Raw genomic sequence first — 24,276 nt, forward strand, 5'->3', positions numbered from 1 at the left:
TACGCTGCATGGCCGGCGCAAGCCTTATACAGGACTTGCGCCGAGCTTCATGAATCCGGGGGACTATTAAAAATCTGAATTTTAAAATTTTTGAAGTAAAATGGGATTTTGTTTTAAAATGAATTCAACAAGGAAATATGATATAAAACAGAGACTGATGCCTTGTTTCAAATTCAGACAGAATTATGGGAAGCAATACTTCCAGCTTGCACGTAGAATATATTAAAGAACATTCATTATAATGTTTTGGGCCAAAGTCATTTTATAAATAATTTTATGGTTTTATTTATGTACTTGCAATAAAATAAATCAGTCATTATGATGTCACTACAATATAGAATGAACATGCAGTCATTGAATAGGTGTATTTATTTGAACACACATAGAAGAAGTGAGGAAATGAAGTAGACTAGATAAGACAAGATAAATTTTAATGCACATAACATCAGGCTGGCATTATTACTGTAAACGACTTTTGAAAAATGAATGAGTGGAACATAGGCATTGATTAATGAATGATATCAGAGAAAGTAAAGAAGTCAGTATCTATAATTTCAATTATATTTATGGAACCATCCTGCATACATGATTGATGATTCTAAAAAGTGAACCCTTTCATTTATATATAACTCTGAGAATCACTTATAGTTAATATAAAACATTGCAAACAAAAAATGATTTGGTGGAAACACTATACTTATACCAAAAGTATAGGAACATAATTTTCGAGTAATAATTAATATGATAAATGTTGAACATTACTAAGTAATATAACTATAAGAAAATATCTAAGACAAATGCCAAGACATATTTATCCTTTGAATATCTGAAGGTAGATGCTCAGACTTTGAAATGGTAATAACAGATCATAATTAAATATGAAATAATACACTAAAGTAAAAGTAACAAAAAACTGACTTCATGTTTGTTTATTTTGAAAACATATACTTAACGTGTATTTTATTTTATGACTGTAATATTTGTAGATAGGCAGGATTCTTACTATATGCATTCAGTTAAGTACATCAACTTAAGCTTTACAGCATGTGTAATTAGAGTTTATTAATTGTTATAAAGCTCTCTATACCTTGACATATGCTGAATATTAAAATACTTAGAATAAATACAATATATTTATAGAATTAAACAGGTAGAGAGCTACTGGAAGTATGTAATAGTGATAGTTAGAGAGACTGCCTATGTAGCTGAACTATTCAGACAAGAAGTATTTTACCTCATGATTTTGATTGTTGGAAGTATATTTAAAATAGTTAAACTTGAAAGTTTTATGTTAGTTGAAAAATTGGTGCTTTTTACAAAAATATATAATCTTTTAATATATTATAAAGTGATATATTCTCCAATGACCAGTATTAGAGTTCAATTGACATAAAAGTATACACTTATGTAATGTCAGAGCAATTTTAAAAACATGAAATGTTTGTCGATTAATGTCAATGGTCTAAACAATAACATTAAAAGAAAAAGTTTATTCAAATATATAAACGTACATAACCCTCATTTGTTTTTCTTCAAGAAATACATGTTTTAGAAGAAGACAAGAACAAATTAAATTCAAATAATTATACTATACTGATTAGTTCTCAATTCAAACAGAAAAGAAGAGGAGTAGCTATATTAATAAAAAATACCTCGCTTGCTCCAAAAATAATAAATACCTATCAAGATACTTCAGGAATGTTCTGTTTGGTATCAATAAAATAAATAAGAAAATCTATACATTAGTAAGTATATATTGGATCACTGGAGTTGGAATAAACACAGTAAACCAGCATCTAGAGAAAATAATACATCTAACAAAAGGTAGCCGAATTATGGTAGGTTACTTTAACTGTATTATGGAAGAATAAGACACTGACCCAAAGTGCAAAAAGAAAAAGACTTCTAGTTCAAGAGCACTAAGTAAGTTTATGGACACAGCAATTATTAAAAATATTAACAAATTTGCAGACCAAAATTCACTATTTTTTACCCTTTACTCACATAGACATAAAACTAACTCAAGGATAGACAGAGTATACATATCAAATGATTTAACAACTAAATCAGAAAGATTTAAAGTTATAACCGGTCCTTTATTAGACCACAATGCACTAACATTTGATTTGGAACTAGATCTCATACAATTAATTTCCATTACTAGAATACCATCATATATAACAAAACTGGAAGAATTTAAGGAATGTTATACAAATTAAATTAATACATTTCTAGAAATAAGCACAACTAAAGACACATCAGAAATGTATACCTGGGATTCTCTAAAAGCATGTATTTATGGAAAGCTACTATCATGGTATATCAATAAAAGGAAAATGTGGAGTAAAGATATGATGGAATTACAAAATAAAATAGATAAAATCAAACTGAAAATACAAAAAGGAAACTCTAATTTATTATCAGAATTGATTCAACTTAATAATAAGTATAATGAGACGAAAAAATCAAACTAAACTCATTCTATGAATCCAGATAAACAGACAACTAACAAGGAGAACTAAGAAATCATTAAAGCTAAGCAAATAAAATAAATCTATAATCCCAATACTAAAAAGAAAGCTACTGATTTGAACAATATTAGAAGCTTTTAGACTTCATTATAACATACTTAGTTTTACAAAACCCTTAATGTCTTCACCTGATAAGATTAAGCAATTTCTTAATAAAAATATTCATGCTAGACTAACACAAGAACAGATAGAAAACATTAATAGATCAATCACAATGACAGAAGTGGTCACAAATCAATAAGCTTAAAACAAATAAAGCGCCTGGACCAGATAATATATTACCAGAAATGGACAAATTATTGCCAAGACAACCCCCTATGCTTTTAAAAGTATATACCATAGTCAAGTAAGGCATAATTATTCCCTCAGCATGGAAATCCTCATTCATATCTCAGATAATAAAACCAGACAAAGATGAAAGACTTTGTAAATCATATAGGCCTATAACATTATTAAACAAAGATTATAAAATGCTTATGGCAACTCTTGCAAACAGAATTAAACACTTTCTCCCCATATTAATACATGAAGATCAAGTGGGATTTATAAAAGGAAGAAATACCTATGATAACATTAAATGGATAATAATTCACTATAATAAACTCAGAAACACAGATATGACTATAATCTCCCTAGATTTAGACAGTCCCCAGGATCCACTAATCTTCTGTGTAAGACTAAATTAGTCTTACATGGGAGAACCAGTCTAAGAGTAAGATCACAGCACATCATGCATATTAATGAGGGTGCACTGCCTCAACTCTAAAACTAGCATGGAGCATGGATGAGTGTGGGGAGCGTGTCGGACTGCCGATAAGTCCAAAAATCCCTTCATGATTAGGTGGGCTATATAAAATGTTTTTCTAACTACTTTGGCCACGTGGTTGTCAAATGAGAGATTGCTATCAACTTGGGTCCCCAGGTCCCTAATGACTTCTTCTGTACTTAATGGATTACCACCTATGTGGTAATTTGTGGGCACTTTGTTTTTGCCAAAGGGGATGACTATACACTTTTTGGCGTTTAGCTTGAGGCCATGGCTCTGGCATCAGTTGTCTGTTTCTATGAGGCCCTTTTGGAGGATGCTTGTGTCAGCTGGAGAGTTGATTATGGCGCCCAGTTTGCAGTCATCTGCGAACTTGGTCAGCCACAGTCCTTCCTTGTTGGCCTGTACCGCTGAGAAATATATACCGAACAAGAGAGGTCCCAGGACTGAGCCTTGTGGGACGCCACTTGTAACTGGTTTGGAGTCTGACATGGCTCCAGCAATTCTAACCATGTGGGTTCTGTCCTTGAGCCAGTTTGCAACCCATCTAGTGACATAGGGGTTTATATTTAAGCTGGTGAGCTTATCTATAATGCCCGAGTGGGGTATTGTATCGAAGGCTTTTGCGAGGTCCAGATAGGCTGTGTGGACCACCTTCCCCTCGTCAATGGCCTTGGTGACTGTTTCAAAGAAATCGACCAGGTTTAAGAGGCAGGATCTGCCCTTAACAAAGCCAAACTGGGTAGGATCCAGTGTCTGTAGGTCCCCAATATCTTTATTTATGAGGTCCATGATGATCCTTTCCATAGCTTTGCAGACCAAGCTAGTCAGGATTATGGGGCGATAGTTTCCAGGATCCGTTGAGGCACCACCTTTGTGGAGAGGGACCACTGTTGCTGTACGCCACTCTTTGGGTACATATCCTGTAGTAAGGCTGAAACTGAACAGCAGTTTTATGTTTGGGTTTAGCTCTTCTTGGAGTTCATGTAGGATGCAGCCCGGGACACCATCTGGTCCCATTGATGCTGTGTTTTTTGCTTTGGAGAGGGCGGCTCTTACCTGATCATCTGAGATGTCAGGGGGGCAGCACTCTGTTGGGATAGATATTTGCCCTTTGGTGGGGAGGGGGGGGAGAAGTTTGCACTGAACCTGTCAGCTAGGATGTTGGTAATGTCTGTGGGCTCGGTGTATTTTTTCTCATTTTGGACTAATTCTGAGCATATCTGGGAATTCCCACCCAGGTTCCTAACATAACTAAAGAAAGCCTTGTGATTATCCTTAGTGTCCTGTGCAATTTTTCTCTCGAAGCTGGCCTTAGACGATTTTATGAGTGCCCGTAGTTTTTTGCTAATACTGATCAGAGATGCCTTCCCTTTTTGGGATTTTGCTCTATCATGTAGTAGCTTCCTCCTTCTATTGTATAGTTTGTTTATGGCTGGGGTCCACCAGACAGGACGTCTGCCTTTGCAGGATTGGGTCTTGGTTTTATTTGGGATTGCATGATCCACGCATTCCTGAAGGTAGTCATAGAATGCGTTTATAAAGGATTCTGCAGTCTGGGCCACATTTTCCACAGGCCCTGGGGCTTTGAAGGATTCCACCTTGGATTTGAGGTGTGTGAAATTTGCTTTAGAGAAGTTTTTCAATGTGGTTGTCTGGGCAGGGGGTGGGGTCGGGATGTGAATATCCAGTGAGATTAGTTTATGGTCTGATCTTACCAGTGAGGGATACACTTCTGGTCTGGAGCATAGTGTCCCCATGTTGGTGATGATCAGGTCCAGTATGTTTTCCCCTCTTGTGGGAGTGGTAACAAGTTGTTCCATAGCATTTGAGTTTATAAATTCTAGGAACCTTTGGGCTAGGGTGTTGGAGCTAGAGTAATGCTCCCAGTCTATGTTTGGGTAGTTGAAGTCGCCCAATATAATGGTGTTTGGAGAGACCTTCATATTTTCCAGTATTCTCAGGAAGGCCAAGTGGGGTTCCTGTGTTTGGGAGGGTGGTCTGTAGCAGGCTATAAACTGGAAGGCAGTTTTACCCACTGTTAGTTGCACATGGATAGTCTCTGATGCTTCGTGCTGTGCCACCAACCTGGAGGTGTGGGTATCTTTGACGAATATTGATACTCCCCCTCCTTTTGTGGTTTGGTCCAAGTTTTGGGGCCAAAAAGCATGGTATGAGGTATAACCTGGTAGTGCTGGGGTGCTCTCGGGAGCCTTGAACCAGGTTTCTGTTACTGCACAGATATCGATGTTCTCCTTGCTAAGGAGAGTTTCGAGTGCGTGCATCTTGAGATTTAGACTTCTGGTGTTGAGTAGCATTACTCTTAGTTTCTTATCCCTTGTGATACCTATGGAGGTGGGTTTGTCTTTTGAGCCTTGCCTAAAAAGGCACTATGGGGGTAGCAAGAGCCTTTGCCAATATCCGAAAGCCCAGGGGTGACAGGTGCAAGCCGTCCCTAGCGAAGCATCGTGGCTTGTCGAGCATGTCATCCCAGGCTGACAGGCATTGGATCCCCTTTGAATGACACCAATACTTAAGCCAATTGTTGAAATTGATCATCTTGTCTTCATATTGTGGCATCATTCTTGGTGAGGGTATGATGCTACTCAAGGTCAGGGTCATACCGGCCTGGGCTACATGCTCAGAGAGCTCCTCTATGTCTCTTTTCATGTAGTCCAGGGAGGTACATCTCAGGTCATTCACACCAGCATGGACAATGACTGAGTCATATTTGTACTTGCCTTGGAGTGACCTGAGTGCTTGTGTTATGTGGAGGATCCTAGCACCTGACAGGCAGCTCACCGTGACCTTCTCCTTGTTCAGCCTGGCGAGCGGGACGTCAGTGTGCCTGACGATAGAGTCACCTATTACAAGTGTATCAGGTGTGTTGTTTAGCCTTAAGGGCTGTGACTGTTTGGCACATTGGCTTTGTGAGGTATGTGTTGCACATGTTTTGTTTTGGGGTAGCAGTTGCTTGGGTGTCTGCTTTGGAGGTCTCTGCTGCTTAGGCAGATTTTTATTTAGAGCCTCCGAGTATGTTTTTGTGTGTTTATGTGTTTGGTTTATTGTCGTGGTAGGTCTATGTGAGACTGGAATTGTAGTGAGTGTGGTTTCCTTCTCCTCCTGACTGATTACGCCAGTACTGAGTTGAGAGAGCTTAGCCTCCAGTTTGGCTATATGGTTGCATCTCTCACATGTGTTGGAATTTGTTGGGAGGAGGAGAGGGTTGTCTGTGTACATGAGGCAGTTGTAACATTGCCTCAAGATTCCCAGATTCACCAGCTGGACCAGAGAGGAGATTGACAACTGACCTTTGGGCATGCTAGAATAGTATTGGGAATTCCTTTATAATTGAAAAAAAGGGCCGATGGGGAACAAGGTACTCAAGCGGAGTTTGTGAGGGTGTGGTGCTTTTAATTTTTTAGAGCTGACATATAAAGATAAAATAACATGTACACAGCAACCCTGTAAGTCAAGCAAGATAAAATTCACACAATAATACGTACACCGTCTGTACTTCTGCACCCCTACCCAAATGTAGAATATACCTGTGTGTGCTGGGTCTACCAAGGACTTAGGTAAGCATACTCACAGTCCTGAAATGTGTCCAGTTTTCTTGAGCAGCTTGTGCTAATGTCAACACTAAAAAAGCACAAACTGATTAGAACTGAGTAAATGAATATTCACAGTATAGCAGTTCTCAAACAATTCTTGTGCCAAAGGAATACATCTCAATAACTAGCTTTGTATGGCAGTTAACTGTAAAATTTGAAAAGAAAGTACATCCTCCCATGTATCTTGGGATAGCATTTTGAGGGGTGAGTACATTTCTACACTGATAAGTGTGTACTGGAAGCAGCAACATTTAGGTTTGAGTACAAAATGTAAATCACTGGCTACACCCCTGGCTTCTGATATAAGAACTATACCAAACATCTGTTTTAAACAATGATGTCCACAGCAAACAAGGATGATCTCCATCTTGGAAAGCTGAAAGGGCCACGCCTACCTGAGTTAGCAATTTATAGTACTGGGTTGCTATGACAGTGATTACTGCAATTACTACACAGCAGGCTGCATGCAATTAGCAAATGGTGGCCACTAATTGGTGCAGAGGCCATCACATGCTCATGTGCAAATACCTACAAAAGCAGGCTGCAATCGCTGTCAACAAACTCAATCACCCTATTGCAGAGACTGACAGAGAGAGAGAGAGAGACAGAGAAAATGAAAAAGAAAAAGATATAATACCAAATCATACAAAGGAAAGGTATGTGGCACATATGTATTTACTGGCATGTAGTAGATGTTTTTGAAGAGTAGTCTACATAATGTGAACCATTCATATGTGTCAGCAGTACTTATCTATGCACAGATGTCCTGCTTAACTACTGCTATGGACAATACAGTGTGTACCTGTGGGCAGTAGGACATACCTGTGAAATGTGTAGCTCACCATTAAATGTCAAAAATCTGATCCATGTTATCTGTGTTCTATACAGTAGTGTGGCCAATGGCTGTTGGGGGGATTAGTGCTGCCATTATATAAATGTGTGTGTGACAGGGCAACACATGCATGATAGTCATATTAAAGTGTAGCTTAGCATTGACAACTGCTGTAGCAGTCTAGTATGCTTATCTAGCATTTGTAGCTATATATACCCCCTCTAATATTAGTATGTGTTCACATGTGGCACCTGTTTGTGTTGCAGCAGGGCCCAACAGTTCCGCTGTGAGGTCCAGGGACTTACAACAGTATGGACCTTGTGTGTGTATGCCACACACATACAGAGAAATATATATATGTGTCATATATATTCACATCTGTATATGTGCATAGAGCAGGGGACATATTGCAACTGTTTGTGAAGGGTAGAGATATATATGTTAGTAAAGGTTAGTATGCGCATATTTGTATGTAGGTTTTATTGTGTGACTAACAAGACAGCATACAGTGCTGGTATTTCACATGTGGTGGTTAAACAGTGTGGGTGGTTTGTTCAGTTTGCAATGTTGAAGCCAGTGAGGCCTGCTAAAGCTACCTGGGCTGTGAACACTTTCAATGCATTTATCACAAGACTGCAATATTATTACATTACTGTGCACTTCACATCCTTTGTATAATTGATATTCCCACTATGAAAGGTGAAATGTATGTGTGCCTGCATATATATGTATATGTACACCAATGGATGTGTATATGTATATATACATACATATATATATATATATAGAGAGAGAGAGAGAGAGAGAGTCATATATACTCATACACACCTACATCTACTTGTTGCAATAGATTCTCTGTACTGTTGACTGACTGTGATGGTCATTGTGAATGCGTCAAATATATGTATTTGTGGGATAGCTTAGTGGGGAACTGTTTATGTCATGGTATTATGGGTCCTTGATTTGATCCCAGCAAAAGATGTGTATTCTGTTGCTAAGCAGAAACAGTGCTATGGCATACAGTGTGATTGTCCCTTGGTTTAAACTGAGGTGTGTCATTGGAGGCTAAAGAACTACTTCTATGATTATTGATTGGTACTGATGTTGAATCCAAATCCTGTGTGTACTGTAGTACTACTTGAAGCTCTGGGCCTGTACAGCAAAGTATGGTGTATGTCCACATTGCTTGCATCCACTGTTTTGTGTGATCCCTGTATTCATCACAGATTACATTCCCCAAGATTAATGTTTTGTAAGTACTGACACACAGTACTGTATAGTACACACGTAAAGTTTATCTGGGTTTCCATACCTTTGTGTCCTGTAATTATGTCTGATGTGTGTGTGGGTATGTCTGTAACATGTCCTCTGTCATATGTGTGGTAAAACATATAACTGCGTATCTAGCAACATTTGTAGTGGACTACAGCAGTATGCGACCTATATTCCCAATTGTGCACATATTTTGGCCACGGGTTTGCTATTAACAAGTTGTATGGTATAATAGTAATACATTTACTGGACCTTACACTCATTGTGATGGATGACATATTTCTTTACACATCAGCTTGATGTATATCTGCTGTGGCTAGGTGGTGCATTGTGTTGCATACAGTGTGCCAGGTACTCTTGTATAGTCTTATATAGTGATTTTATTTTGTTGTTGTGCAGAAAATGGTATATTTGATAGAGTGAGCCAGGCACTTTCAAGCAGTTGTGGTGTGAGCAGTGATAAGTGGTAGTTAAAGTGTTTCACTCTCAGTTAGCTAATAGGTTGCTATATATGGCAGTTCAGTGATATCTGTACTGTATAATGTTAAATGTGACATATGACTTGCTCAGGCATATTTTTTTCGATATGTCTTCCAGGGATCATGGCACATCACAGAAATCCCAGCTATAGTAGTGCTGAATATGAGATCATTACTAGCTGTATGATTCAGCACTACAGTCTAATGTTCTCATGTACCAGCCAGAACCAGCAGGAGTGTACTGCAATGTGGCAAGATGTTGTCCGGAGGGTAAATGAGGTAGGCCTGCATAATCGGACATATAAGTAGGTACGCCACCACTGCAGTGATCTACTCAGACATGTTCATCAGTATGCTTCTGATGTGTTGAGACAACAGCTTGCAACAGGAGGTGGTGTTAATATCCATCCCCCCACACCAGAGTGGAGGACCTGCTCCTGAGCCTTGTGGCACCTGCCCAACAACAACAGCAGCAGACATACACCATGATGGAGGTTGGAGCCACCCAGCAATGACACATGGAGCATGCATGTAACATGGCATATCTGTAGACTACTGTTATCTGTATTGGTAGATCATGCATATGTGAGATGTGGAGTGTGTAGTTAGAAGATGTGGAGCCTGTTGTTGTGCAATATTGATCATTTGGAACATAATCTGTAGGTCTGTGAATGTAAACTGTTGTTCTACTGTAAGAATGCAAACACACAGTAGCAATGCCACAGTTGTGGCCACTGACAAACTGTCTCATCTCTATGTAGGTCCCTCTGGGGTGACATCAAGGCAGTGGACAGATGCTGATGAGTGTGTTCTACATTTATTATTGTAAATAAAAAGTGCATGTCATAGTTAAGGTGTAGGCCATGTACACATGTAACACACCTACCCATAATGCATGCTGTGCATGTTTGGTGTAAGACCATGCACATCCCACTAATGTGATTAGCTGCCTCAAACACATGCAATACCCAGATCATCTCAAACAAATGTGGTTACACTGTAGTGACCATTGGATAGGCAAAGTTGATACTCAACATGCACATAACATACACAACTATGTCATACACAGAGCATTTTAATATGCTACACATAAAAGATTCACAGACCCTCTGATAAGACCCGCTCCAGTATCCAAAAACTCATCCACACATTACACATAATATACCTGAGGGGTAGAGGCTTATCATGGGGCATTTAAACACTCTGCAACACACTACAAATTCATGTTAGGGAATGCTCCTTATTGGCCTCCTTACAAACCCATGTAACAATTGGTTGTGAAATGGTGAATGTAGCCAATGTAGTACAGTTCCAGTACAGCATGATTAATGCTGGTTTGGGAAATATTTGTAGCCTTGAGTGACCACATGATGCTTCATGATGATGGCCTATGGTACTATACCCCATCCAGTTATTGTAACCACAGTACTACACATAGCTTTCATTGCTATACACCTCAATGTTGTGTGTGCAAACATATGCACCTCTAAACAATATGCATATCAATCACCATTTGCACAACTGACACATAAATGTCTTGTGATGCTATTGAGTGGCTAAGTAATATGGCACACATTGGGTATGTGTGATGTTTAAATATGCAGTTGTGTTTTAGCATGCCATGTCATGGATGACACTGGCATGTCTACAATATGATCTACACTCACCATAACTACTGTACATTTGGTATGTGGACGAATGGTATTCCATCAATTATACATGCACCACTGATGATGTTGTGTGAACACTCATCATGCATGTGCTAAAACTGTGTCCACAATTATTTGCTAAACACACAGAGGCTGTAATCAGCATTGGATACCTATCTGACACACAGATACACATCCAGCCATGGTATGTAGACCTGTGAGTTATGGTGCACAGTACATTACAGAGTTTTGAATACTTGGACAGCAATGTTGTGTCCATGTATGCACTGCATTCCAGGTGGAGGCCAATCACCTAATAACAAAACACATGCATCAAAGCCATGTATAGTGTTAGTAACAAGGACTGTCTACACTTGCACTACATGCTGTTGAGCAACACATGTGCTGCATGCTGACGTGTGATATGACTGTTCTGCTTGTGATACTGTACCCCACCATCACCTGCTATTGTGTATGCTCTGAGATTCCTGGTGTTGTGTGTGCGCGTGTCTGCTTTAGAGAGGATTGTATTTGTGTGTGTGCATGTGTGCATGTGCGCATGTGTGCATGTACGCATTTGCGCATGTCTGCATGTGTGCATGTACGCATGCGTGCATGTGTGCATGTCCATGTGTGCATGTGTGCATGTGCACATGTGCACATGTATGCATGTGTGCATGTGTGCATGTGTGCATGTGTGCATTTGTGCATGTGTGCATGTGCGCATGTGTGCATGTGTGCATGTGCATGTGTGCTTGTGGTTTGATATCATGTTCAGGTCTTAAAGTGTGTTTCCTGTTTTCTTCTCACAGGTGCTGAGGTGGGGCTGGTTCAGTACAGTAGGGAACCTGATGTCACTGAGACAGAAAGTGATCATGAAGATAGGTGTGTTGAGGCACAGGCACGTTTGTCAGGGTGTGTTGTTGGGCCACCAATTGACAGTACACAAGCCTCCACCCCATCCATGCACACAGTCATACTGCCTGTACATCCATCATCACCATTGCCCTTAGCTGAGGGACAGTGTATGGTTGGCACTGGCTAGGACTGTGTGGTATCTATGGCACATGTATCAGGACACAGCAGCCATATCCAGATGTCTGGAATGGTACCACATAGGCAGATGCCCAGGGGGTTCTCGTCAGAGCACTGCTGGTCATCATGCCCCTGGCAGATGTGCCGCAACTCTTTCAACCACACGCATGTTGCAGGCTGTCATGGAGGCACAGACACAAATGGAGCGGTACACCAAACAGGGACTAAGGGCACAGAGGGCTCATAACACCTCTATAAATGACAGTATCCGTGACCTAGCAGGTGCCATATATAATTACACTGAGGTCATCGATAGACGTTGGGGTGAGACATTGGATGTCCTACACAATGTCATGTCCATGTGTCAGGACAGTGCAGGATGATTTAGATGTTGATGTGGACATATGCCAGCAACATCAGCAGCTGGAGGTCACCGTGGACATCCAGCAAGTCACAGCCGCTCCCGTAGTGCCAGTACCAGCCCCAGCAATGTTGGAGAGGCTGTCCATAGACCATCCTAGAAGACCACGTGCATGTGGCTCTGGCCAGTCTCAGCAGGGACCTGGATCCAGTGGACATATGTCAACCTCTGAGGATAGTACCCAGTCTGGATTAGTACCTGATACTGTCTGTAGCACCCCTGCCAGGCACAGGTTCCATATCTGTGGCCAGAGACGGTGACCTGTAAAGCCTGCCAGGTACAGCCTGTAGCTATCCCACAAATCCCCATATATGGCAGCCACATGGTGGAATTGTGTGCATGCAGACACACACACATAAACCAGAAAACTAGGGCAAACACATACCCGCACACATTACATCAACAATGACCCATAACAGTACTCAAGGCCCTTATAGACACACTCACACAGATGTGTTGATTGTATGGCTCAGTGTAGGCCTCTGGCAAACCAACAACACACCCTGTGCATATGATGAAACCTGTGCCACCTCCTGTCATCTGTAACATTGATGCAGGAACAGGCTAACATGGTGCTGATGCACAGGGTGACTTTGATAATGTATAGCAATGGCTGAATGTATAGCATGTTGTCAGCAGTAAAGTGTAATGATATCCTTGAAGGTGTAGATGAGCAGGCATGATGCATTAAAGCTGTAATTAGAAATGTTGTATTGTTTCCACCAGTGTTTATTCCAGTTGAGTTTTATTTGCCCATGTGCCACTTGGCTGATATGTGTAGTTGGGTCAGCATGTGTTATACAGTGGACAGTAAGTGTGGGGTGTGTGCAGCACAGGTTTGCAGGTGTACATTTGTGAACATGGCGGAGGTGCACTCTCTGCATGTATGTGCATATTGGACACATGGGCAAGGTAACATGCCCTGTATTGGCCAGTGTTATCACTCCAGAGTTTCTATTGGTGGCCAGTATGCATTGTACTACACACATTTTGGAACTTGAGTACGCATGTGTGTGTATGACACGTGTTGACACTGTGGTGATGCTGTTGTTCCTATCTGTCATTGGTTTGGATTACTAAGGTTAACAGTGTCCCAGCTGCATAATCCTGTATTAATGCACACTGTTCACCTTCAGGGTTGCATGGATTGTGCTAACACAAACACAAGAAATTCTCACTTATACAGTAAAAGTGCATTAATCTCATGGGCCCCTGCCATAGACTAAATAGATAATAGAAGGTGTGATGTTATACCAAAAAAGAGCTACATACCAAAAAGGGATAACCTCTCTGGTTAGTATCATTTGGAAAATTCAATCCCTCAATAAACATACAAGGCAAGCTTCAAAATACAAAATGGCAACAATTCCAAAGACAACACTAAAGCTGCCTTTACTGTTGTTCATAATCTACAGGGAAAATCTCAGATTGGATCACAGTTAATGTAAATGGTCATGAAGTACACTTATCTGACTGACATTATCAATTCCTTATCAGACAGTTTGAATGCGGATTTCACCACCCTGTCGCTATACAAGGGCCACATTTCCAGACCTGCAGAACGTAATACCTGATGATTCACAGACACTCTAGTTAAAACATCTCTTTAACAAGGTCCACACCACAGTGACAATGGTACTGGACAGTTTCCCTGGCTGTGTCATACACAAGCTGACATATGAAGTCACCAGTCACCTAAACACTCTGTCCAGATGGAGCCTCTATACAGGTTACATACATGTGGAATGACATACGGTAATGGTGTTCACAGTCCACAAGGGTTGAGCTACAATGTCTTCTTCTCCTTTCGGATGCTCCCATTAGGGGTTGCCACAGTACATCATCTGTTTCCATGATTTCCTGCCCTCTGCATCTTGCACTGTCATACCATCCACCTGCATGTCCTCTCCCACCACTGCCATAAACCTCATCTTAGGCATTCCTCTTTTCCTGTTATGTGGCAGCTTCATCCTTAGCATCTATTTCACAATATACTCTGCATTGCTCCTCAGCACATGTACAAACCAACTTAATCATGCCTATCTGGCATGGTCTACTAACCTTCAAACCTGGCCTGACCCTCTAATATACTTATTATTAAACTTGTCCACCCCCATCACACCCAGTGCAAATGTTAACATAAATTGATTAAGGGTAGAACTACAACAGGTCCTGGAAACTCTCACCCTATAAGCCAGATCAATGCTATCTGGAAGGCTATGGAGCACAGCATTATGAAACTCATTAACAGAGACATTATGAACCTGCAAACACTGCACCATACCCACTTAGGTTCTCTAAAGGCCAGATCATGGCTCCTACACCTAGTAGACTTCAAGACAGTCAATAAGGCTATAGGTGAAGGAGGGGAGGTCAACACAGCCAAGCTATAGCTCACCAGCAAATCATACCCATCCCACATACTGGTATTAGGCATAACCTCAACAGATTGACCATAAACGATTGTTAGATGATGGCTTGACAACTGACTCACAGATGTAGGACACACAGTAACATTTGAAGCCTCCATGTACTATTCTATGCCAGTAACAATTGGTATTTACCTGCACTCAGTCCTGGGACCACGCCTGTTAGGCATATAGCTTTCTTAGGTACAAGCAAACACAGTAGGGATATGTCTGCCCACGTTTGATGAAAATGCATACTGTGGGCTATACTTTATTCTCCAGATGACACACACATCCTCCAAAAGGGTATCATACAGATAGATACCTGGTGTCAAACTCATGCTGTAAAGCTATAAGCCTAAGAAAGCATAGTTATCCACTTTTAGAAAACAAAGTATCCTCAAAGTACCATATAGGTAGTAGCCCCCAAAATGTGTAACAGGTACTAATATATACATAGAGCCATGTGTTAAGTCATCTGTCCTTTGATAATCACATTACCAAAGAGTTTTGAAAATCCCTCTGTGGAGCACATAAGCAATAAAGGGTTTGCATGCAGATCCACAGAGGTTGTTGCACACCTATAATGATTAGCCATCTTTGCCAGACTTTGCTTGCTTTGAAACAGGTTTCAAATATACCTCAAGCATAAACCCTTCCTCACACTCTTCAATAGAAACCGTGATGAGTGGATGGGAAATGGAAGCCATAGCCCAGGGATCACTGCAGTGGCTAAGCTTGTCACAAGCATACAGAAGTGACCTAAGGTCTGGAATGCACCAGCACACTCTGGCAAAGATAACACATGTGTTCATGGAGAAAGCATAGTACCCAACTATGAAGTACTTGAGGTCACATGTATGTATATGGATTTGCCCCACAGCTACCTTACATGTGTAATGCACATACAGTTGTCATTGTGATATGTCATACACTATAAAAATGAAAACCCACTCCACATTGGTCAACGGTGTCATACACCTGGAAAATAGACACACGCAGTCAGCAAGTGCAAGATTCAAACTCTTTTCTAACTACATTTTGATACTACAGCAGTACACATTTACACAACACACTATACACATTATTGGGATTTCATTTTTCCACAGGTATATTTGTAGGATGGTGACATCATTGGACTTGATAAAGAGAAGTACTCCACTTTTAAGGTGTTTGAGTAGTCTCCAAAAAGGTTGCTTTTCTACAGGGGGATGCATGCACACAGTTGGCAAATGCAGGATTCAAACCCCTATCTAACTACATTATGATATTAGAGCATTATGCATTTACAGGACACGCTATACTCATTACAAGGGGTTTCACTTTTCCACAGGTATATTTGTAGGATGCTGACATCATTGGACTTGACAAAGATGAGTATACCACTTTTAAGGTGTTTGAGTAGTCTCCAAAAAGGTTGCTTCTCCCAGGGGGGCACACATACAGTTGGCAAATGCAGGATTCAAATCCCTATCTAACTACATTATGATACTACAGCAGTACGCATTTACACAACGCACTATACACATTACTGGGATTTCATTTTTCCACAGATATATTTGTAGGATGGTGACATCATCGGACTTGACAAAGATGAGGATACCACTTTTAAGGTATTTGAGTAGTCTCCAAAAAGGTTGCTTCTCCCCAGGGAGACACACACAGTTGGCAAGTGCGGTGTTCTTAATCCAAACTAAGTACGTCTTTGCACTTCAGCAAGCAATATGGAGTTACAGGGTGCAATACAGACATTACTTGCTGACAGTTTGCACAAAGGTTTTTTTTCACATTTGCTAACCTCAGCAGGCCTATCATACTAGGTGTATTGTGAGTGTATTGTATGCACAGGCCATGACGATATCATATATGGGTTGATGCACCACATACTGGAACACACAGGGTCAAACCTTGAGTAGCATCTTACCTTCACCTTCATGATACTGCAATATAACAGAAAGATGATAAACTTCAACAACTGGCTGAGCTTCTGGTGTCATTCAAAGGGGATCCAGTCTCTGTTTGCCTGTGATGACATGATAGACAAGCCTTGTTGCTTCACTACAGATGGTTTGCACCTGTCGCCCCTATGCTTCTGAATACTGGCCAAGGCTCGTGATGTCCCCATATTACCTTTTTTAGACAAGGCTCAAAGGTACATAGGTTCATAGGTAGCTACTAGTCTATCAGCCCTGGGGCCTATACAAGGCCAGCCAAAAAGGTACCTGGCTTTTGCCACCCAAGAAATTTATTTTCCTGTGCCACTGTCATGCAGAGACACAGAAGTGATCCCCAGGGTGAATTTCCTATTTCCCATCCAATAATCAAGATTTTCCTTGAAGAGTGCTAATGAGGAGCTTTGTTTGATATAGATAGGCAGTTTATTCTGGGGTATGTGAGATCTGTGGGACAGGAATCTATCCCTCTGGCATGTTCTGTTTATTGTGGCGAAAATGTTTAGGTCCTTAGAGCGTGTAGGTTCATAGGTTCATAGGTAGGTACTAGGCTATCTGCCCAAGGGCATTTATAAGCCTAGCCAAAATGTGTTGGCTTTCACCTCCCTTTTAAATTAGTTTCCTGAGCCTCTGTCTAGCAGAGTCACTGAAGTGATCCCAGGGGTAAATTTACAATTTCTCATCCACTCATCAAGATTCCTCTTGAAGAGAGTCTGCAAGGGGCTCTTCCTAACATCAACTGGGATTCTATTCCAAAGTAAGGGAAGTCTCTAGGACAGGAATCTATCCCTCCAGCATGTCCTGTTTATTGCTTTGCTGAGGCTTAATTCACTGGAGCGTGTGGCTCCAAGAGATTTGTTTTTCTTGAGGTGGAGCATGTCCATTAATTCCAGGTTGGACATGGCCTTATACGTCAGGCATAGATCACATCTGAGCAGGCAGTAAGCAACTGAGTAGAGCTGGAGTTTCTTTAGTCGAGCAGCATAGGGCATCTCTTTGAGGCCCATGATCCTCTTGGTGAAGTACATCTGTGGTCTTACCAGCTGTTGCATGTGCCAGTTAAGGTACATACCAAATGGGACATTGTACTCTATTATGGGCCTAATGAGTGATGAGTAGAGGGGCACAATGACCTCTCTTGATCTAGAGGTGAACCCTTTCATGATTAGGTGGGCTACATAGAAGGAATAACAAACCACTTTGTCAATGTGATTATCAATGGAGAGGTTACTATCTACCTGGGTCCCCAGGTCCCTAATTACATTTTCTGTACCTAGTGGACTACCACCTATGTGGTAATTTGTGGGCACTTTATTTTTTCCAAAGGGGATGACTATGCATTTTTTGCCATTCAGCTTGAGGCCATGGTTTTGACACCAGGTATCTGTCTCTGTAAGACCTTTCTGGAGGATGTCTGTGTCAGCCAGAGAGTCGATTATGGCTCCCACTTTACAGTCATCTGGGAAATTGGTTGGCCATAGTCCTCTCATGCTTGCCTGTACCTCAGAGATGTATATACTGAACAGGAGGGGTCTCAGGACCGAGACCTGTGGGATGCCACTTGTGACTGATTTAGAGTTGGACATGGCACCTGCAACTCTGACCATGTGAATTCTATCCTTGAGCCAGTTGGCCACCCATCTCATGACATAGGGGTTAATGTTCAAGCTGGTAAGCTTGTCTGTGATGCCAGAGTGGGGAATGGTGTCAAAGGCCTTAGTGAGGTCCAGGTAGGCTGTGTGGACTACCTTCCCTTCATCTATGGCCTTGGTAACTGTTTCAAAGAAGTCAACTAGGTTTAGGAGGCAGGATCTCCCTTTAACAAAGCCAAATTGGGTAGAGTCCAGTATCTTGAGGTTCCCAATGTCTCTGTTTATGAGTTTCATGATAATTCGTTCCATAGTTTTGCAGACCAGGCTGGTCAGGCTTATAGGGTGATAGTTCCCAGGTTCTGTTGTAGCACCACCTTTGTGGAGCGGGTTGACTGTTGCTGTACACCATTCTTTGGGTACATAGCCTGTGGTAAGGTTGAGTCTGAACAGTGAATGTAGGTGAGGGTTTAGTTCCTTTTGGAGCTCATATAAGATGCAACCTGGGACACCATCCAGTCCCATTGATGCTGTGTTCTTAGCTTTGAAGAGGGCTGTTTACCTGCATGTCCATGAAGTCTGGGGCTCTGCATTCTTCTGGGATGGACATGGGTCCTTTTGAGGGTGAGGGGGGTGAAGTTTGCACTGAACTTGCCCACCATGATGTTGGCAATGTCAGTTGGTTCAGTCTATTTTTTGCCATTTTGCAGTAGCTGAAAGCATATCTGAGAGTTGCCACCTAAATGTTTGATATAGCTAAAGAAGGCTTTGAGGTTATCTTTAGATTCCTTGGCAGTTTTTCTTTAGAAACTGGACTTGGATTATTTTATGAGCGATCGTAGTTTCTTGCTAATATTGATCGGTGATGCCTTTCCTTTTTGGAATTTTTCTCTATCATGTGTTAGTTTCCTCCTTCTGTTGTATAGCTTATTTATGGGCAAGGACCACCAGATTGGTTTCTTCTTTTTGGAGGAGTGAGTCTTGGTATTAATTGGGATGGCTCGATCCATGCATCCCTGTAGATGCTCATAGAATGCACTTGTAAAGGATTCTGCAGATTGGATAGCATTATCCTGTAGCAAGGGGGCTTTGAAACTTTCACTTCGATCTTGAGAAGTGTGAAATTTGCTTTTGAAAAGTTTTTCACAGTAGTTTTGTTGTCTGGGCGGGTCGGGATGTGGATGTCCAGTGTGATTACTTCATGATCTGATATTACCAGCAAGGGGTTTACCTCTGGTGTGGAACACTGATCCCCCATGTTGGTGATGATCAGGTCCAGTATATTGTCGCCTCTAGTGGGTGTGGCGAACAGCTGTTCCAGGCCATTTGAGTTTATAAACTCTAGAAAGCATTGGGCAAAGGACTTTGTACTCAAGTAATTCTCCCAGTCAATGTCTGTGTAGTTGAAATCTCCTCATATCATGGTGTTTGGTAGGACCTTTATATTTACCAGTGTTCTCAGGAATAGAGTGAGGGTCCTGAGACAAGGTATGTGATCTATAGCAGGCTATGATCTGATAAGCAGCTTTGCCCAGTGTTAGTTGCACTTGCATAGTCTCCAAGGCCTTGTGCTGTGCCACTAACCTGGAGGTGTTGGTATCCTTTATGAAAATGGATACACCCCCTCCTTTAGTATTTCAGTCTGGGTTTTGGGGCTGATGCTCGGAGGGTTTGCGATTTCTTTAAGCAGAGCATGTCCAACAGCTCTGTGTTTGACATAGCTTTGTATGTTAGGCAGAGATCACCTCTGAGTAGGCGATATGCGGCAGAGTAAAGCTGTCGTGTTTCGAGACAGTCTGTGTATGGCATGTATTGAGGCCACTAATCCTCTTTGTGAGGTATTTCTGCAGGCTTTCCAGTTGTTGAAGATGTCTTGTGAGGTACAAAGCAAATGGGGCATTGTACTCTATAATGGATCTAATGAGTGATGAGTAGAGGGGAACAATTACCTCTTTTATTCTGCATGAGATGCCTTTTGTGATCAGGTGTGCCATGTAGAAGGAATTCCTGACTACTGTGGCAATGTGATTATCAAAGGAGAGTCTACTGTCCACCTGTGTCCCAAGATATCTTATCACACTTTCGGTGTTAAGTATACTACCACCTATGTTGCAGTTCATGGGTATAGTGTTTTTACCAAAGGGGATGACAATGCACTTTTTGGCATTGAGCTTGAGGCCATGGCTTTGACACCAGGCATCTGTCTCAGTGAGGCCCTTTTGTAGGATGTCCATATCATTAGTAGTCTTGAATATGGGTCCTAGTTTGCAGTCATCTGGGAACTTCATTAGCCAGAGACCTTCCATGTTAACCTGTACTTCAGGGAAGTAGATACTAAACAGGACAGGACCCAGGACTGAACCCTGTGGTACTCCACTTGTCACTGGTCCGAAGTTGGACTTGGAGTCTGCTACTTTCACAGTGTGAGTTGTGTCAGTCAGCCAGTTAGCAACCCATCTTGTGACCTAGGGATTTATACCTAGTTTAGTAGTTTATCCATAATTCCAGATTGGGGGATGGTGTTGAAAGCAGTGGCAAGATCTAGATAGGCTGTGTGAACCACCTTACCCTTGTCTACAGCTTTGGTGACTGCTTCAAAGAAGTCTATCAGGTTTAACAGACATGATCTGCCTTTTACAAACCCAAAATGGTTGTGGTCCAGAGCCTGGAGATTACCAGTTTCTTTGTTCATAAGTTCCATGATGATAAGTTCCATGGCCTTGCAGACCAGGCTCATCAGGCTAATGGCACGCTAGTTTCAGGGGTCCGTGGTGGCTCCCCCCTTGTGTAGTGGGATAACCATCACTGTGCACCATTCAGCAGGCACAAAGCCTGAGGTGAGGCTATGATTGAACATGGTATGTTGGTGTGGTGCCAGTTCGTTCTGTAGTTCATGTAGAACACAGCCTGGGATGTATTCTGGTCTCATGGATGCTGTGTTCCTGGCTTTGCAGTGTTTTTTACCTGTGCAGCCATGATGACAGCAACTTTGCATTCTTCCGGTGTAGAGATGTGCTCTTTCAAGGGTGAGAGGGGGATAAAGTTAGCACTGATCTTATCTGCTAAGCTGTTGGCAATATCAGTTGGGTCTGTATATTTAGTGCCAGTGTGCTGTAACTCAGAGCAGATCTGAGTGTTGCCATTGAGATTCTTGACATAGCTATAGAATGTGTTGTGGTTGTCTTTAGAATCAGTGTCGACTTTGTTTTCGTAACTAGCTTTGGAGGATTTTATCAGGGATTGCAGCTTCTTCCTGAGGCTGACCAGGGAGCTCCTCCACTCATGGTATTTTACCCTCTTTTGCAACAGTTTCTTCCTTCTGTTGTAAAGTTTGTTTATGGCAGGGGACCACCAGATTGGCTTCCTTTTCTTGGAGGATCGCGTCTTGGTTCTGTTTGGGATGGCACAATGCATACACTCATATAAGTGTTTATAAAGTGCAATTGTGAAGTATTCAGTAGTCTTAACAGTATTGTCCATCTGCATGGGTGTCCTGAAGTTCAGCACTTCTGTCTTAAGAAGCATGAAGTTGGCTTTGGAGACATTTTTTAACATGGTTTCTTTAATGGAGGTCGGGTCCAGAATGTGGATATGTAGGGTAATTAGCTTATGGTCAAATGGGACCAATGAGCTGTTGACTTCAGGTGTGGAACACCAGTCATTCAGAACAAACCAAACCCCATAACCAAATGAAATAACCACAAAGTTAGCTAAATACTACCCATTGCCAGAAGTCTCAGCCTGCAGATGCACACACTCGAGGCACATCTCAGTATGGAGAATATTGATATCTGTGCAGTAACAGAAACCTAGTTCAAGACTTCAGAGACCACACCAGCACTACCAGGATACTACTCATTCCATACATTCCAGCATCAGGACCTGGATCATGGCACATAGGATGGGGATGTATCCATATTCATCAAGGGATACCTACACCTCTCTCTACATACTCTGTACAGGATATGTACCCATAGAATGTTGCACAGCAACATCCTTCACACTCCACAGGGGTGGGGCCACAAAAACCCTTGGCATTCATGCTCTATGAGCCTGACAAGTCTGCTCTTTAAGGCAATGGAGCCAATCATAATGGAAGTCAACAATAAAGAGATTGTGAACCTTCACACAGTTGAGCACACCCAGTTTGGCTTCATCATATGCAGATCACACCTCCTTAACTGGGTAGATTTCTTTGAGACCATTACCCAGGCTACAGATGATTGAAATGAGCTCAACACAGCCTACCTAAACCTCATTACAGCCTTTGACACCATTCCCCAGTCAGGTATCATATATGAACTCACCAACCTGGGCATGAATCCATACATCACAAGATGGATTGCAAACTGGCTCACAGATAGATTCCACAAACTAAGAGTTGCTGGTACATGTCAGACTCTACACTGGTAACAACTGGTGGCCCCCAGGGTTCAGTCCTGGGCTCCCTCCTGTTTGGTATAGACTTCTCAAATGTACATGCCAACACAGGAGGATTGTGGTTGACTAAGTTTGCTGGGAACTGTAAAGTGCTTGCCATAATAGATTCCCCAGATGACACAAATATTCTCCAAAAGGGACTCTATAAGATGGATGTGTGGTGTCAGAATCATGGCCTCAAGCTCAATTTGGAGGAATGCATAGTGATCCCCTTTGGTGAAAACAAAGTGCACACAAACTACCACATAGGTGTTATCCCCGTAAAACTGACAAGGTAATAAGGGATCTGGGGACACAAGTAGATAGTCATCTTTCCTTTGACAACAATGTTGCCAAAGTGATTGGGAAATCCTATGTGGCCCACCTAATCAACAAAGGGTTTGCATCAGGATCCGAAGAGGTAGTGATGGCCCTCTACTCTTAAGTCATCAGACCTATCATTGAGTACAATGCGCCATTTTGGATGAACTCGACTACGCATATCCAGCAGCTGTAGAGACCACAGAGGTACGTCACCAAGAGGATTACTGGCCTCAAACAGTTGTGTTATGCAACACAACTGGTAAAACTAAATCTGTTCTTCTTTGCATACCGCCTACTCAGAGGCACACTCTGCCTAACATACAGAGCCATGTCCAACACATAACTGCTGAGCATGCTCCATCTACAGATAACAAAATTGAGTCGCACTACACACTCCAGGGATATGAAGCACATCCCAACAATGAATACAACATGCTGGTGGGATAGAGTACCATCCCAGACACTTGCCTTACTGTGGAACAGAGTCCCAATGTGCATCAGACAGAGCCCCTCAATGGCACTCTTCAATAGGAACATTGATGAGTGGATGGGAAACAGACAATTCACACCAGGCATCACATCAGCAGCCCCACTGGAAAGGGTCATAGGGTACTAACTATTAGAACGAGGGCTTGGGAGACTACCCAATGGGATGGTGAAAGCTGCACAACTTGCCTAGGCTAACATATGCCTTATTGAAGATAGGTTCATAGGTATGTAGTAGACTATGTGACAGGTACATGTCTACAAATAGTAGATATGCACTTCATTGTACCGTCATGTTGTACAGCAGGCACGTGGACCACATACACTGTAATGCTTACAGATACTGGTGGCTGCTATGTACACTGGGTGAGATGTGCACCTCATGTCATTTGTGCCACTGGGATGTGTGCTGGGTGGGACAGTCCTGGATGGCTCTCTGTCATGGTCACCCTCTTACATACATCTCTGCCCATCCATCTTTGGCTTATTATACTGTGTT

The sequence above is a fragment of the Protopterus annectens genome, chromosome 8.part0 (genome assembly GCF_019279795.1).
Source record: "Protopterus annectens isolate FY-2018-M chromosome 8.part0, PAN1.0, whole genome shotgun sequence".
NCBI lineage: Eukaryota > Metazoa > Chordata > Ceratodontiformes > Protopteridae > Protopterus > Protopterus annectens.